The sequence below is a fragment of the Pseudophryne corroboree genome, unplaced genomic scaffold (assembly GCF_028390025.1).
Source record: "Pseudophryne corroboree isolate aPseCor3 unplaced genomic scaffold, aPseCor3.hap2 scaffold_2953, whole genome shotgun sequence".
NCBI lineage: Eukaryota > Metazoa > Chordata > Amphibia > Anura > Myobatrachidae > Pseudophryne > Pseudophryne corroboree.
The window spans coordinates 17,314-32,294 of NW_026969622.1; the positions used below are offsets into that span (position 1 = coordinate 17,314).

Sequence of the window (14,981 nt, forward strand, 5' to 3'; positions counted from 1 at the left end):
TAGAAGGGAGCGGCTCAAGAAAAGAGAAGTGGAAACAGACAGCAAACTAGGCTGGAGAGAGACCTGAGACAAAGAGATCTGAATTATACGAGAGACGACCAGGGGAAACACAAATTATGCAGTCAAGTTTCCCACATTTGGGGAAATCACAGGGGCAGCACACCCAGAGTGCAATGGGTGAGCCTTGCCCTGGGAGAAGCACCTACATGATCATAGTATCTCACCTGGCAGGTAAGTAGGAGTTGGGCTAGAGCTGGGGAGGGTCGCTGCTCGGGTACCCCCCTGTCAAGTGAAGGAGATCCAACTGAGGCAGCACAAGGGAACTCTCGAAAGAGGAACAAGGCTAGAGGAAGATCTGAGACAAAGAAATCTGATTTTTACCAGAGTTGACCAGAAGAAAGCACAAACACAGTCCCCCACTACCACAAATAATGCAGTCGAGTTTCCCACATTTGGGGAAATCACAGGGGTCAGCATACCCAGAATGCAATGAATGAACCTCACCCTGGGAGAACAATCTTCATGACCATGGTATCTCCTATGCAAAATAAGTATGATTTGGGATAGGGCTGGGGAGGGCCGCTGCTCAGGCACATCTCTGTCAAGTAAAGGAGAGTCAACTGAGGCAGCACAAGGGAACTCTCATCTGGGGACAACAACTGCAGGGAGAACACATATTTTCAGATGAACATGGGAGGGCAGAAGGCTGCCTAATACTGAAGCACCCCCAAACAACAAACCAAATGCAACAACTAGTGCAAGTATTCCTGGGGGAAGGCCTGCAGCAGATGGATTTGTATATGGTGATGTCATCCAAGCAGTGGGTCAAAGTTGGCTTCAACCCTCGTCTGCATATGAAAAGAAAAAAGGGATGTGCAGGGCATGGTGTCCTTTTGTGGCGCTTGGATGACCCCTCCTTCGGTGTGGGGCTCATGTTGGCTATGCCCCAGCCCCTGAAGCATTCAAGATGATTTCTTGCAGCAGCTGGGAACTGTAACAGCTCCAGAGTTGCTCTGTAAAGCATGTAAAAGGGTGTGGGCCCTGCAGCACTACCTGTAGTATGCATTGTGCGTTGGAAGGCACAAAGTAAGCAGACGGGAGAGGTCAGGATAGTGCGCAACTGCATAGAAGGGAGCGGCTCAAGAAAAGAGAAGTGGAAACAGACAGCAAACTAGGCTGGAGAAAGACCTGAGACAAAGAGATCTGAATTATATGAGAGACGACCAGAGGAAACACAAATTATGCAGTCAAGTGTCCCACATTTGGGGAAATCGCAGGAGCAGCACACCCAGAGTGCAATGGGTGAACCTTGCCCTGGGAGAAGCACCTTCCTGATCATAGTATCTCACCTGGCAGGTAAATAGGAGTTGGGCTAGAGCTGGGGAGGGTCGCTGCTCGTGCACCCCCCTGTCAAGTGAAGGAGATCCAACTGAGGCAGCACAAGGGAACTCTCGAAAGAAGAACAAGGTTAGAGGAAGATCTGAGACAAAGAAATCTGACTTTTACCAGAGCTGACCAGAGGAAAGCACAAACACAGTCCCCCACTACCACAAATAATGCAGTCGAGTTTCCCACATTTGGGGAAATCACAGGGGTCAGCATACCCAGAATGCAATGAATGAACCTCACCCTGGGAGAACAATCTTCATGACCATAGTATCTCCTATGCAAAATAAGTATGATTTGAGATAGGGCTGGGGAGGGCCGCTGCTCAGGCACATCTCTGTCAAGTAAAGGAGATTCAACTGAGGCAGCACAAGGGAACTCTCATCTGGGGACAACAACTGCAGGGAGAACACATATTTTCAGATGAACATGGGAGGGCAGAAGGCTGCCTAATACTGAAGCACCCCCAAACAACAAACCAAATGCAACAACTAGTACAAGCATTCCTGGGGGAAGGCCTGCAGCAGATTGATTTGCATATGGTAATGCCATCCAAGCAGTGGGTCAAAGTTGGCTTCAACCCTCGTCTGCATATGAAAAGAGAAAAGGGGCGTGCAGGGCATGGCGGCCTTTTGCGGCGCTTGGATGACCCCTAGTTCGCATTAAACACCTCCACCCTCCTTCGGTGTGGGGCTCATGTTGGCTATGCCCCAGCCCCTGAAGCATTCAAGCTGATTTCTTGCAGCAGCTGGGCACTGTAACAGCCCCAGAGCTGCTCTGTAAGGCAAGTAAAAGGGTGTGGGCCCTGCAGTACTACCTGTAGTTTGCATTGTGCATTGGAAAGCACAAAGTAAGCAGACGGGAGAAGTCAGGATAGTGCGCAAGGGCATAGAAGGGAGCGGCTCAAGAAAAGAGAAGTGGAAACAGACAGCAAACTAGGCTGGAGAGAGACCTGAGACAAAGAGATCTGAATTATACGAGAGCCGACCAGGGGAAACACAAATTATGCAGTCAAGTTTCCCACATTTGGGGAAATCGCAGGAGCAGCACACCCAGAGTGCAATGGGTGAGCCTTGCCCTGGGAGAAGCACCTTCATGATCATAGTATCTCACCTGGCAGGTAAGTAGGAGTTGGGCTAGAGCTGGGGAGGGTTGCTGCTCGGGTACCCCCCTGTCAAGTGAAGGAGATCCAACTGAGGCAGCACAAGGGAACTCTCATCTGGGGACAACAACTGCAGGGAGAACACATATTTTCAGATGAACATGGGAGGGCAGAAGGCTGCCTAATACTGAAGCACCCCCAAACAACAAACCAAATGCAACAACTAGTGCAAGCATTCCTGGGGGAAGGCCTGCAGCAGATGGATTTGCATATGGTGATGTCATCACATCAACCCTCGTCTGCATATGAAAAGAGAAAAGGGGCGTGCAGGGCATGGCGGCCTTTTGCGGCGCTTGGATGACCCCTAGTTCGCATTAAACACCTCCACCCTCCTTCGGTGTGGGGCTCATGTTGGCTATGCCCCAGCCGCTTAAGCATTCAAGCTGATTTCTTGCAGCAGCCGGGCACTGTAACAGCTCCAGAGCTGCTCTATAAGGCAAGTAAAAGGGTCTATGTGGCGCAATCAGTTAGTATGTACGGCTATTAACCAAAAGGTTGGTGGTTCAATCCCACCCAGGGACCTAATTGACCTTGTTATCAGATTTTGGTGATCTTTAAGTAGACAAGTCAAATTTCATACCCCCTGTTATGGTGTAGGGTACCTGGCCTTCTCTGATGTAATCAGAGTTAGATTTGATTCAGTGATTTTATAAAAACAAGTAGGAAGCACTATTTAGCAGTGGGTTGCAGAGAAAAAGAAATATGCTGGCAAAAAAATCAAATTGCGTGATTAAACAGCTCTTCATTTTCTGGCTTTATTTTTATGCTAACAAATTTGTTCTCTGAAAAGTGTCCACAAAGCCAAGTCTCTGATTAACACCTTTGTAGGGATGGTTTTTCACCTATTACTAAATTAAACTTGCTTCATTGGAAAGGCAGCAAGATGCATCCTCATTTCAATGTCTACTGAAATAATACAGGTTGACACCAGGAAACATTAACGCCACTGCATCCTTGCTGCTTTCTCATGTGGAAGTCTGTTTAATGTGAAAACAAGGTGATATCTAATTAGCACACAGGTAAGAAATTACGAAAATCTTTATTTAAGGGTGAAGAGGTTTCTCACAAAATTGTTGCCCCAATGCATCATTGAAATTCAAGCTGGAAAGATGATTTTAATATATCACTTGTACATTTTGTATTGCTCTTCTGGTGACAATGTAGTTTTTTTTGTCAATTACCATTTTAATAATAGGGTAAAGAAAATTAAGTGGATTTTTGAAAGAAAAGTATACTGTCAATATACTATTAAAACAAATTAAAATGGTAAAAGTTGTTGTACTTTAAGTAAAAATAAAAGAGCAAAAATATCAATCCCAGTTTTGATTACTTAAATTAACAAAAAAAAATGCATATAGCAAAGGATAGTTTCAATCTGCCTACCTCTGGGTTATGGGTCCAGCATGCTTCCATTGCAGTACTCTGCTGCACATGTAAGTGCAAGAGATCCTGAAGCACTCACTCATCATAGGAAAGTACCAATGTGTTTATTCATTGGTTGATGGAAGAAACATCTTACAAAAACTCTCCAGATTATTGATTTTTTAATGTTTTTCTAGGAAACGTTCTAGATGTATGCTTATTAGCCTTTGTCAGTATGTACTGTTTGCAAAGTGTCTCTGTGGCGCAATCGGTTAGTGTGTTCGGCTATTAACCAAAAGGTTGGTGGTTCAATCCCACCCAGGGACGTAATTGACCTTGTGATCAGATTTTGGTGATATTTAAGTAGACAAGTCAAAATTTCAAACCCCCTCTTATTGTGTAGGGTACCTGGCCTTCTCTGATGTAATCAGAGTTAGATTTGATTCAGTGATTTTATAAAAAACAGCTAGGAAGCACAATTTAGCAGTGGGTTGCAGAGAAAAAAAATATGCTGGCAGAAAAATCCAATTGAGTGATTAAACAGCTCTTCATTTTCTGGCTTTATTTTTATGCTAACAAATTTGTTCTCTGAAAAGTGTCCACAAAGCCAAGTCTCTGATTAACACCTTTGTAAGGATGGTTTTTCACCTATTACTAAATTAAACTTGCTTCATTGGAAAGGCAGCAAGATGCATCCTCATTTCAATGTGTACTGAAATAATACAAGTTGACACCAGGAAACATTAACGCCACTGCATCCTTGCTGCTTTCTCATGTGGAAGTCTGTTTAATGTGAAAACAAGGTGATATCTAATTAGCACACAGGTAAGGAATTAAGAAAATCTTTATTTAAGGGTGAAGATGTTTCTCACAAAATTGTTGACCCAATGCATCATTGAAATTCAAGCTGGAAAGATGAATTTAATATATCACTTGTACATTTTGTATTGCTCTTCTGGTGACAATGTAGTTTGTTTTTGTCAATTACCATTTTAATAATAGGGTAAAGAAAATGAAGTGGATTTTTGAAAGAAAACAATACTGTCAATATACTATTAAAACAAATTAAAATGGTAAACGTTATTGTACTTTAAGTAAAAATAAAAGAGACAAAATATCAATCCCAGTTTTGGATTACTTTAATTAACAAAAAAAAATGCATATAGCAGAGGATAGTTTCAATCTGCCTACCTCTGGTTTATGGGCCCAGCATGCTTCCATTGCAGTACTCTGCTGCACATGTAAGTGCAAGAGATCCTGAAGCACTCACTCATCATGGGAAAGTACCAATGTGTTTCTTCGTTGGTTGATGGAAGAAACATCTTACAAAAACTCTCCCGTTTATTGACTTTTTAAAGTTTTGCTAGGAAACGTTTTAGATGAATGCTTATTAGCCTTTGTCAGTATGGACTTTTGCAAAGTGTCTCTGTGGCGCAATCAGTTAGTATGTACGGCTATTAACCAAAAGGTTGGTGGTTCAATCCCACCCAGGGACCTAATTGACCTTGTTATCAGATTTTGGTGATCTTTAAGTAGACAAGTCAAAATTTCAAACCCCCTGTTATGGTGTAGGGTACTTGGCCTTCTCTGATGTAATTAGAGTTAGATTTGATTCAGTGATTTTATAAAAACAGCTAGGAAGCACAATTTAGCAGTGGGTTGCAGAGAAAAAAAATATGCTGGCAGAAAAATCCAATTGAGTGATTAAACAGCTCTTTATTTTCTGGCTTTATTTTTATGCTAACAAAATTGTTCTCTGAAAAGTGTCCACAAAGCCAAGTCTCTGATTAACACCTTTGTAAGGATGGTTTTTCACCTATTACTAAATTAAACTTGCTTCATTGGAAAGGCAGCAAGATGCATCCTCATTTCAATGTGTACTGAAATAATACAGGTTGACACCAGGAAACATTAACGCCACTGCATCCTTGCTGCTTTCTCATGTGGAAGTCTGTTTAATATGAAAACAAGGTGATATCTAATTAGCACACAGGTAAGGAATTAAGAAAATCTTTATTTAAGGGTGAAGATGTTTCTCACAAAATCGTTGCCCCAATGCATCATTGAAATTCAAGCTGGAAAGATGATTTTAATATATCACTTGTACATTTTGTATTGCTCTTCTGGTGACAATGTAGTTTGTTTTTGTCAATTACCATTTTAATAATAGGGTAAAGAAAATGAAGTGGATTTTTGAAAGAAAACAATACTGTCAATATACTATTAAAACAAATTAAAATGGTAAAAGTTATTGTACTTTAAGAAAAAATAAAAGAGCCAAAATATCAATCCCAGTTTTGGATTACTTTAATTAACAAAAAAAAATGCATATAGCAGAGGATAGTTTCAATCTGCCTACCTCTGGGTTATGGGCCCAGCATGCTTCCATTGCAGTACTCTGCTGCACATGTAAGTGCAAGAGATCCTGAAGCACTCACTCATCATGGGAAAGTACCAATGTGTTTCTTCGTTGGTTGATGGAAGAAACATCTTACAAAAACTCTCCAGATTATTGACTTTTTAAAGTTTTTCTAGGAAACGTTTTAGATGAATGCTTATTAGCATTTGTCAGTATGTACTTTTGCAAAGTGTCTCTGTGGCGCAATCAGTTAGCGTGTACGGCTATTAACCAAAAGGTTGGTGGTTCAATCCCACCCAGGGACCTAATTGACCTTGTTATCAGATTTTGGTGATCTTTAAGTAGACAAGTCAAATTTCATACCCCCTGTTATGGTGTAGGGTACCTGGCCTTCTCTGATGTAATCAGAGTTAGATTTGATTCAGTGATTTTATAAAAACATATAGGAAGCACAATTTAGCAGTGGCTTGCAGAGAAAAAGAAATATGCTGGCAAAAAAATCAAATTGCGTGATTAAACAGCTCTTAATTTTCTGGCTTTATTTTTATGCTAACAAATTTGTTCTCTGAAAAGTGTCCACAAAGCCAAGTCTCTGATTAACACCTTTGTAGGGATGGTTTTTCACCTATTACTAAATTAAACTTGCTTCATTGGAAAGGCAGCAAGATGCATCCTCATTTCAATGTCTACTGAAATAATACAGGTTGACACCAGGAAACATTAACGCCACTGCATCCTTGCTGCTTTCTCATGTGGAAGTCTGTTTAATGTGAAAACAAGGTGATATCTAATTAGCACACAGGTAAGAAATTACGAAAATCTTTATTTAAGGGTGAAGATGTTTCTCACAAAATTGTTGCCCCAATGCATCATTGAAATTCAAGCTGGAAAGATGATTTTAATATATCACTTGTACATTTTGTATTGCTCTTCTGGTGACAATGTAGTTTTTTTTGTCAATTACCATTTTAATAATAGGGTAAAGAAAATTAAGTGGATTTTTGAAAGAAAACTATACTGTCAATATACTATTAAAACAAATTAAAATGGTAAAAGTTATTGTACTTTAAGTAAAAATAAAAGAGCAAAAATATCAATCCCAGTTTTGATTACTTAAATTAACAAAAAAAATGCATATAGCAAAGGATAGTTTCAATCTGCCTACCTCTGGGTTATGGGTCCAGCATGCTTCCATTGCAGTACTCTGCTGCACATGTAAGTGCAAGAGATCCTGAAGCACTCACTCATCATGGGAAAGTACCAATGTGTTTATTCGTTGGTTGATGGAAGAAACATCTTACAAAAACTCTCCAGATTATTGATTTTTTAATGTTTTTCTAGGAAACGTTCTAGATGTATGCTTATTAGCCTTTGTCAGTATGTACTTTTTCGCAAAGTGTCTCTGTGGCGCAATCGGTTAGTGTGTTTGGCTATTAACCAAAAGGTTGGTGGTTCAATCCCACCCAGGGACGTAATTAACCTTGTGATCAGATTTTGGTGATATTTAAGTAGACAAGTCAAAATTTCAAACCTCCTCTTATGGTGTAGGGTACATGGCCGTCTCTGATGTAATCAGAGTTAGATTTGATTCAGTGATTTTATAAAAAACAGCTAGGAAGCACAATTTAGCAGTGGGTTGCAGAGAAAAAAAATATGCTGGCAGAAAAATCCAATCGAGTGATTAAACAGCTCTTCATTTTCTGGCTTTATTTTTATGCTAACAAATTTGTTCTCTGAAAAGTGTCCACAAAGCCAAGTCTCTGATTAACACCTTTGTAAGGATGGTTTTTCACCTATTACTAAATTAAACTTGCTTCATTGGAAAGGCAGCAAGATGCATCCTCATTTCAATGTCTACTGAAATAATACAAGTTGACACCAGGAAACATAAACGCCACTGCATCCTTGCTGCTTTCTCATGTGGAAGTCTGTTTAATGTGAAAACAAGGTGATATCTAATTAGCACACAGGTAAGGAATTAAGAAAATCTTTATTTAAGGGTGAAGATGTTTCTCACAAAATTGTTGACCCAATGCATCATTGAAATTCAAGCTGGAAAGATGATTTTAATATATCACTTGTACATTTTGTATTGCTCTTCTGGTGACAATGTAGTTTGTTTTTGTCAATTACCATTTTAATAATAGGGTAAAGAAAATGAAGTGGATTTTTGAAAGAAAACAATACTGTCAATATACTATTAAAACAAATTAAAATGGTAACAGTTATTGTACTTTAAGTAAAAATAAAAGAGACAAAATATCAATCCCAGTTTTGGATTACTTTAATTAACAAAAAAAAAATGCATATAGCAGAGGATAGTTTCAATCTGCCTACCTCTGGGTTATGGGCCCAGCATGCTTCCATTGCAGTACTCTGCTGCACATGTAAGTTCAAGAGATCCTGAAGCACTCACTCATCATGGGAAAGTACCAATGTGTTTCTTCGTTGGTTGATGGAAGAAACATCTTACAAAAACTCTCCAGATTATTGACTTTTTAAAGTTTTTCTAGGAAACGTTTTAGATGAATGCTTATTAGCCTTTGTCAGTATGGACTTTTGCAAAGTGTCTCTGTGGCGCAATCAGTTAGTATGTATGACTATTAACCAAAAGGTTGGTGGTTCAATCCCACCCAGGGACCTAATTGACCTTGTTATCAGATTTTGGTGATCTTTAAGTAGACAAGTCAAAATTTCAAACCCCCTGTTATGGTGTAGGGTACCTGGCCTTCTCTGATGTAATCAGAGTTAGATTTGATTCAGTGATTTTATAAAAACAGCTAGGAAGCACAATTTAGCAGTGGGTTGCAGAGAAAAAAAATATGCTGGCAGAAAAATCCAATTGAGTGATTAAACAGCTCTTTATTTTCTGGCTTTATTTTTATGCTAACAAATTTGTTCTCTGAAAAGTGTCCACAAAGCCAAGTCTCTGATTAACACCTTTGTAAGGATGGTTTTTCACCTATTACTAAATTAAACTTGCTTCATTGGAAAGGCAGCAAGATGCATCCTCATTTCAATGTCTACTGAAATAATACAGGTTGACACCAGGAAACATTAACGCCACTGCATCCTTGCTGCTTTCTCATGTGGAAGTCTGTTTAATGTGAAAACAAGGTGATATCTAATTAGCACACAGGTAAGGAATTAAGAAAATCTTTATTTAAGGGTGAAGATGTTTCTCACAAAATCGTTGCCCCAATGCATCATTGAAATTCAAGCTGGAAAGATGATTTTAATATATCACTTGTACATTTTGTATTGCTCTTCTGGTGACAATGTAGTTTGTTTTTGTCAATTACCATTTTAATAATAGGGTAAAGAAATTTAAGTGGATTTTTGAAAGAAAACAATACTGTCAATATACTATTAAAACAAATTAAAATGGTAAAAGTTATTGTACTTTAAGTAAAAATAAAAGAGCCAAAATATCAATCCCAGTTTTGGATTACTTTAATTAACAAACAAAAAAATGCATATAGCAGAGGATAGTTTCAATCTGCCTACCTCTGGGTTATGGGCCCAGCATGCTTCCATTGCTGTACTCTGCTGCACATGTAAGTGCAAGAGATCCTGAAGCACTCACTCATCATGGGAAAGTACCAATGTGTTTCTTCGTTGGTTGATGGAAGAAACATCTTACAAAAACTCTCCAGATTATTGACTTTTTAAAGTTTTTCTAGGAAACGTTTTAGATGAATGCTTATTAGCCTTTGTCAGTATGAACTTTTGCAAAGTGTCTCTGTGGTGCAATCAGTTAGTATGTATGGCTATTAACCAAAAGGTTGGTGGTTTAATCCCACCCAGGGACCTAATTGACCTTGTTATCAGATTTTGGTGATCTTTAAGTAGACAAGTCAAATTTCATACCCCCTGTTATGGTGTAGGGTACCTGGCCTTCTCTGATGTAATCAGAGTTAGATTTGATTCAGTGATTTTATAAAAACATCTAGGAAGCACAATTTAGCAGTGGGTTGCAGAGAAAAAGAAATATGCTGGCAAAAAAATCAAATTGCGTGATTAAACAGCTCTTCATTTTCTGGCATTGTTTTTATGCTAACAAATTTGTTCTCTGAAAAGTGTCCACAAAGCCAAGTCTCTGATTAACACCTTTGTAGGGATGGTTTTTCACCTATTACTAAATTAAACTTGCTTCATTGGAAAGGCAGCAAGATGCATCCTCATTTCAATGTCTACTGAAATAATACAGGTTGACACCAGGAAACATTAACGCCACTGCATCCTTGCTGCTTTCTCATGTGGAAGTCTGTTTAATGTGAAAACAAGGTGATATCTAATTAGCACACAGGTAAGGAATTAAGAAAATCTTTATTTAAGGGTGAAGATGTTTCTCACAAAATCGTTGACCCAATGCATCATTGAAATTCAAGCTGGAAAGATGATTTTAATATATCACTTGTACATTTTGTATTGCTCTTCTGGTGACAATGTAGTTTGTTTTTGTCAATTACCATTTTAATAATAGGGTAAAGAAAATGAAGTGGATTTTTGAAAGAAAACAATACTGTCAATATACTATTAAAACAAATTAAAATGGTAAAAGTTATTGTACTTTAAGTAAAAATAAAAGAGACAAAATATCAATCCCAGTTTTGGATTACTTTAATTAACAAAAAAAAAATGCATATAGCAGAGGATAGTTTCAATCTGCCTACCTCTGGGTTATGGGCCCAGCATGCTTCCATTGCAGTACTCTGCTGCACATGTAAGTGCAAGAGATCCTGAAGCACTCACTCATCATGGGAAAGTACCAATGTGTTTCTTCGTTGGTTGATGGAAGAAACATCTTTCAAAAACTCTCCAGATTATTGACTTTTTAAAGTTTTTCTAGGAAACGTTTTAGATGAATGCTTATTAGCCTTTGTCAGTATGGACTTTTGCAAAGTGTCTCTGTGGCGCAATCAGTTAGTATGTATGGCTATTAACCAAAAGGTTGGTGGTTCAATCCCACCCAGGGACCTAATTGACCTTGTTATCAGATTTTGGTGATCTTTAAGTAGACAAGTCAAAATTTCAAACCTCCTGTTATGGTGTAGGGTACCTGGCCGTCTCTGATGTAATCAGAGTTAGATTTGATTCAGTGATTTTATAAAAACAGCTAGGAAGCACAATTTAGCAGTGGGTTGCAGAGAAAAAAAATATGCTGGCAGAAAAATCCAATTGAGTGATCAAACAGCTCTTTATTTTCTGGCTTTATTTTTATGCTAACAAATTTGTTCTCTGAAAAGTGTCCACAAAGCCAAGTCTCTGATTAACACCTTTGTAAGGATGGTTTTTCACCTATTACTAAATTAAACTTGCTTCATTGGAAAGGCAGCAAGATGCATCCTCATTTCAATGTCTACTGAAATAATACAGGTTGACACCAGGAAACATTAACGCCACTGCATCCTTGCTGCTTTCTCATGTGGAAGTCTGTTTAATGTGAAAACAAGGTGATATCTATTTAGCACACAGGTAAGGAATTAAGAAAATCTTTATTTAAGGGTGAAGATGTTTCTCACAAAATCGTTGCCCCAATGCATCATTGAAATTCAAGCTGGAAAGATGATTTTAATATATCACTTGTACATTTTGTATTGCTCTTCTGGTGACAATGTAGTTTGTTTTTGTCAATTACCATTTTAATAATAGGGTAAAGAAAATTAAGTGGATTTTTGAAAGAAAACAATACTGTCAATATACTATTAAAACAAATTAAAATGGTAAAAGTTATTGTACTTTAAGTAAAAATAAAAGAGCCAAAATATCAATCCCAGTTTTGGATTACTTTAATTAACAAACAAAAAAATGCATATAGCAGAGGATAGTTTCAATCTGCCTACCTCTGGGTTATGGGCCCAGCATGCTTCCATTGCTGTACTCTGCTGCACATGTAAGTGCAAGAGATCCTGAAGCACTCACTCATCATGGGAAAGTACCAATGTGTTTCTTCGTTGGTTGATAGAAGAAACATCTTACAAAAACTCTCCAGATTATTGATTTTTTAAGTTTTTCTAGGAAACGTTTTAGATGAATGCTTATTAGCCTTTGTCAGTATGAACTTTTGCAAAGTGTCTCTGTGGCGCAATCAGTTAGTATGTACGGCTATTAACCAAAAGGTTGGTGGTTCAATCCCACCCAGGGACCAAATTGACCTTGTTATCAGATTTTGGTGATCTTTAAGTAGACAAGTCAAATTTCATACCCCCTGTTATGGTGTAGGGTACCTGGCCTTCTCTGATGTAATTAGATTTGATTCAGTGATTTTATAAAAACATCTAGGAAGCACAATTTAGCAGTGGGTTGCAGAGAAAAAGAAATATGCTGGCAAAAAAATCAAATTGCGTGATTAAACAGCTCTTCATTTTCTGGCTTTATTTTTATGCTAACAAATTTGTTCTCTGAAAAGTGTCCACAAAGCCAAGTCTCTGATTAACACCTTTGTAGGGATGGTTTTTCACCTATTACTAAATTAAACTTGCTTCATTGGAAAGGCAGCAAGATGCATCCTCTTTTCAATGTCTACTGAAATAATACAGGTTGACACCAGGAAACATTAACGCCACTGCATCCTTGCTGCTTTCTCATGTGGAAGTCTGTTTAATGTGAAAACAAGGTGATATCTAATTAGCACACAGGTAAGGAATTAAGAAAATCTTTATTTAAGGGTGAAGATGTTTCTCACAAAATTGTTGCCCCAATGCATCATTGAAATTCAAGCTGGAAAGATGATTTTAATATATCACTTGTACATTTTGTATTGCTCTTCTGGTGACAATGTAGTTTTTTTTGTGAATTACCATTTTAATAATAGGGTAAAGAAAATTAAGTGGATTTTTGAAAGAAAACTATACTGTCAATATACTATTAAAACAAATTAAAATGGTAAAAGTTATTGTACTTTAAGTAAAAATAAAAGAGCAAAAATATCAATCCCAGTTTTGATTACTTAAATTAACAAAAAAAATGCATATAGCAAAGGATAGTTTCAATCTGCCTACCTCTGGGTTAAGGGTCCAGCATGCTTCCATTGCAGTACTCTGCTGCACATGTAAGTGCAAGAGATCCTGAAGCACTCACTCATCATGGGAAAATACCAATGTGTTTATTCATTGGTTGATGGAAGAAACATCTTACAAAAACTCTCCAGATTATTGATTTTTTAATGTTTTTCTAGGAAACGTTCTAGATGTATGCTTATTAGCCTTTGTCAGTATGTACTGTTTGCAAAGTGTCTCGGTGGCGCAATCGGTTAGTGTGTTCAGCTATTAACCAAAAGTTTGGTGGTTCAATCCCACCCAGGGACGTAATTGACCTTGTGATCAGATTTTGGTGATCTTTAAGTAGACAAGTCAAAATTTCAAACCCCCTCTTATTGTGTAGGGTACCTGGCCTTCTCTGATGTAATCAGAGTTAGATTTGATTCAGTGATTTAAAAAAAAACAGCTAGGAAGCACAATTTAGCAGTGGGTTGCAGAGAAAAAAAATATGCTGGCAGAAAAATCCAATTGAGTGATTAAACAGTTCTTCATTTTCTGGCTTTATTTTTATGCTAACAAATTTGTTCTCTGAAAAGTGTCCACAAAGCCAAGTCTCTGATTAACACCTTTGTAAGGATGTTTTTTCACCTATTACTAAATTAAACTTGCTTCATTGGAAAGGCAGCAAGATGCATCCTCATTTCAATGTCTACTGAAATAATACAGGTTGACACCAGGAAACATTAACGCCACTGCATCCTTGCTGCTTTCTCATGTGGAAGTCTGTTTAATGTGAAAACAAGGTGATATCTAATTAGCACACAGGTAAGGAATTACGAAAATCTTTATTTAAGGGTGAAGATGTTTCTCACAAAATTGTTGCCCCAATGCATCATTGAAATTCAAGCTGGAAAGATGATTTTAATATATCACTTGTACATTTTGTATTGCTCTTCTGGTGACAATGTAGTTTTTTTGTCAATTACCATTTTAATAACAGGGTAAAGAAAATTAAGTGGATTTTTGAAAGAAAACTATACTGTCAATATACTATTAAAACAAATTAAAATGGTAAAAGTTATTGTACTTTAAGTAAAAATAAAAGAGCAAAAATATCAATCCCAGTTTTGATTACTTAAATTAACAAAAAAAATGCATATAGCAAAGGATAGTTTCAATCTGCCTACCTCTGGGTTATGGGTCCAGCATGCTTCCATTGCAGTACTCTGCTGCCCATGTAAGTGCAAGAGATCCTGAAGCACTCACTCATCATGGGAAAGTACCAATGTGTTTATTCGTTGGTTGATGGAAGAAACATCTTACAAAAACTCTCCAGATTATTGATTTTTTAATGTTTTTCTAGGAAACGTTCTAGATGTATGCTTATTAGCCTTTGTCAGTATGTACTTTTTGCAAAGTGTCTCTGTGGCGCAATCGGTTAGTGTGTTTGGCTATTAACCAAAAGGTTGGTGGTTCAATCCCACCCAGGGACGTAATTAACCTTGTGATCAGATTTTGGTGATATTTAAGTAGACAAGTCAAAATGTCAAACCTCCTCTTATGGTGTAGGGTACATGGCCTTCTCTGATGTAATCAGAGTTAGATTTGATTCAGTGATTTTATAAAAAACAGCTAGGAAGCACAATTTAGCAGTGGGTTGCAGAGAAAAAAAATATGCTGGCAGAAAAATCCAATTGAGTGATTAAACAGCTCTTTATTTTCTGGCTTT

The 14,981-nt window shown here is 37.8% G+C and overlaps 7 non-coding genes across 7 annotated transcripts; 2 read left to right on the plus strand and 5 right to left on the minus strand.

The window, feature by feature from the left end:
* Positions 1 to 76: 76 nt before the first annotated feature.
* Positions 77 to 239, minus strand: LOC135015530 (U1 spliceosomal RNA). The gene has a single exon (XR_010213760.1). It is a non-coding gene; the product is annotated as a U1 spliceosomal RNA (small nuclear RNA).
* A 152-nt stretch (positions 240 to 391) lies between these two features.
* LOC135015517 (U1 spliceosomal RNA) lies at positions 392 to 555 on the minus strand. Its single transcript, XR_010213748.1, has one exon. It is a non-coding gene; the product is annotated as a U1 spliceosomal RNA (small nuclear RNA).
* A 646-nt stretch (positions 556 to 1,201) lies between these two features.
* LOC135015531 (U1 spliceosomal RNA) lies at positions 1,202 to 1,364 on the minus strand. Its single transcript, XR_010213761.1, has one exon. It is a non-coding gene; the product is annotated as a U1 spliceosomal RNA (small nuclear RNA).
* A 152-nt stretch (positions 1,365 to 1,516) lies between these two features.
* Positions 1,517 to 1,680, minus strand: LOC135015526 (U1 spliceosomal RNA). The gene has a single exon (XR_010213756.1). It is a non-coding gene; the product is annotated as a U1 spliceosomal RNA (small nuclear RNA).
* A 671-nt stretch (positions 1,681 to 2,351) lies between these two features.
* On the minus strand, positions 2,352 to 2,514 carry LOC135015522 (U1 spliceosomal RNA). The gene has a single exon (XR_010213753.1). It is a non-coding gene; the product is annotated as a U1 spliceosomal RNA (small nuclear RNA).
* A 5,153-nt stretch (positions 2,515 to 7,667) lies between these two features.
* Positions 7,668 to 7,741, plus strand: TRNAN-AUU (transfer RNA asparagine (anticodon AUU)). Its single transcript has one exon. It is a non-coding gene; the product is annotated as a tRNA-Asn (tRNA).
* A 6,930-nt stretch (positions 7,742 to 14,671) lies between these two features.
* On the plus strand, positions 14,672 to 14,745 carry TRNAN-AUU (transfer RNA asparagine (anticodon AUU)). The gene has a single exon. It is a non-coding gene; the product is annotated as a tRNA-Asn (tRNA).
* The last annotated feature ends 236 nt before the right edge of the window (positions 14,746 to 14,981 follow it).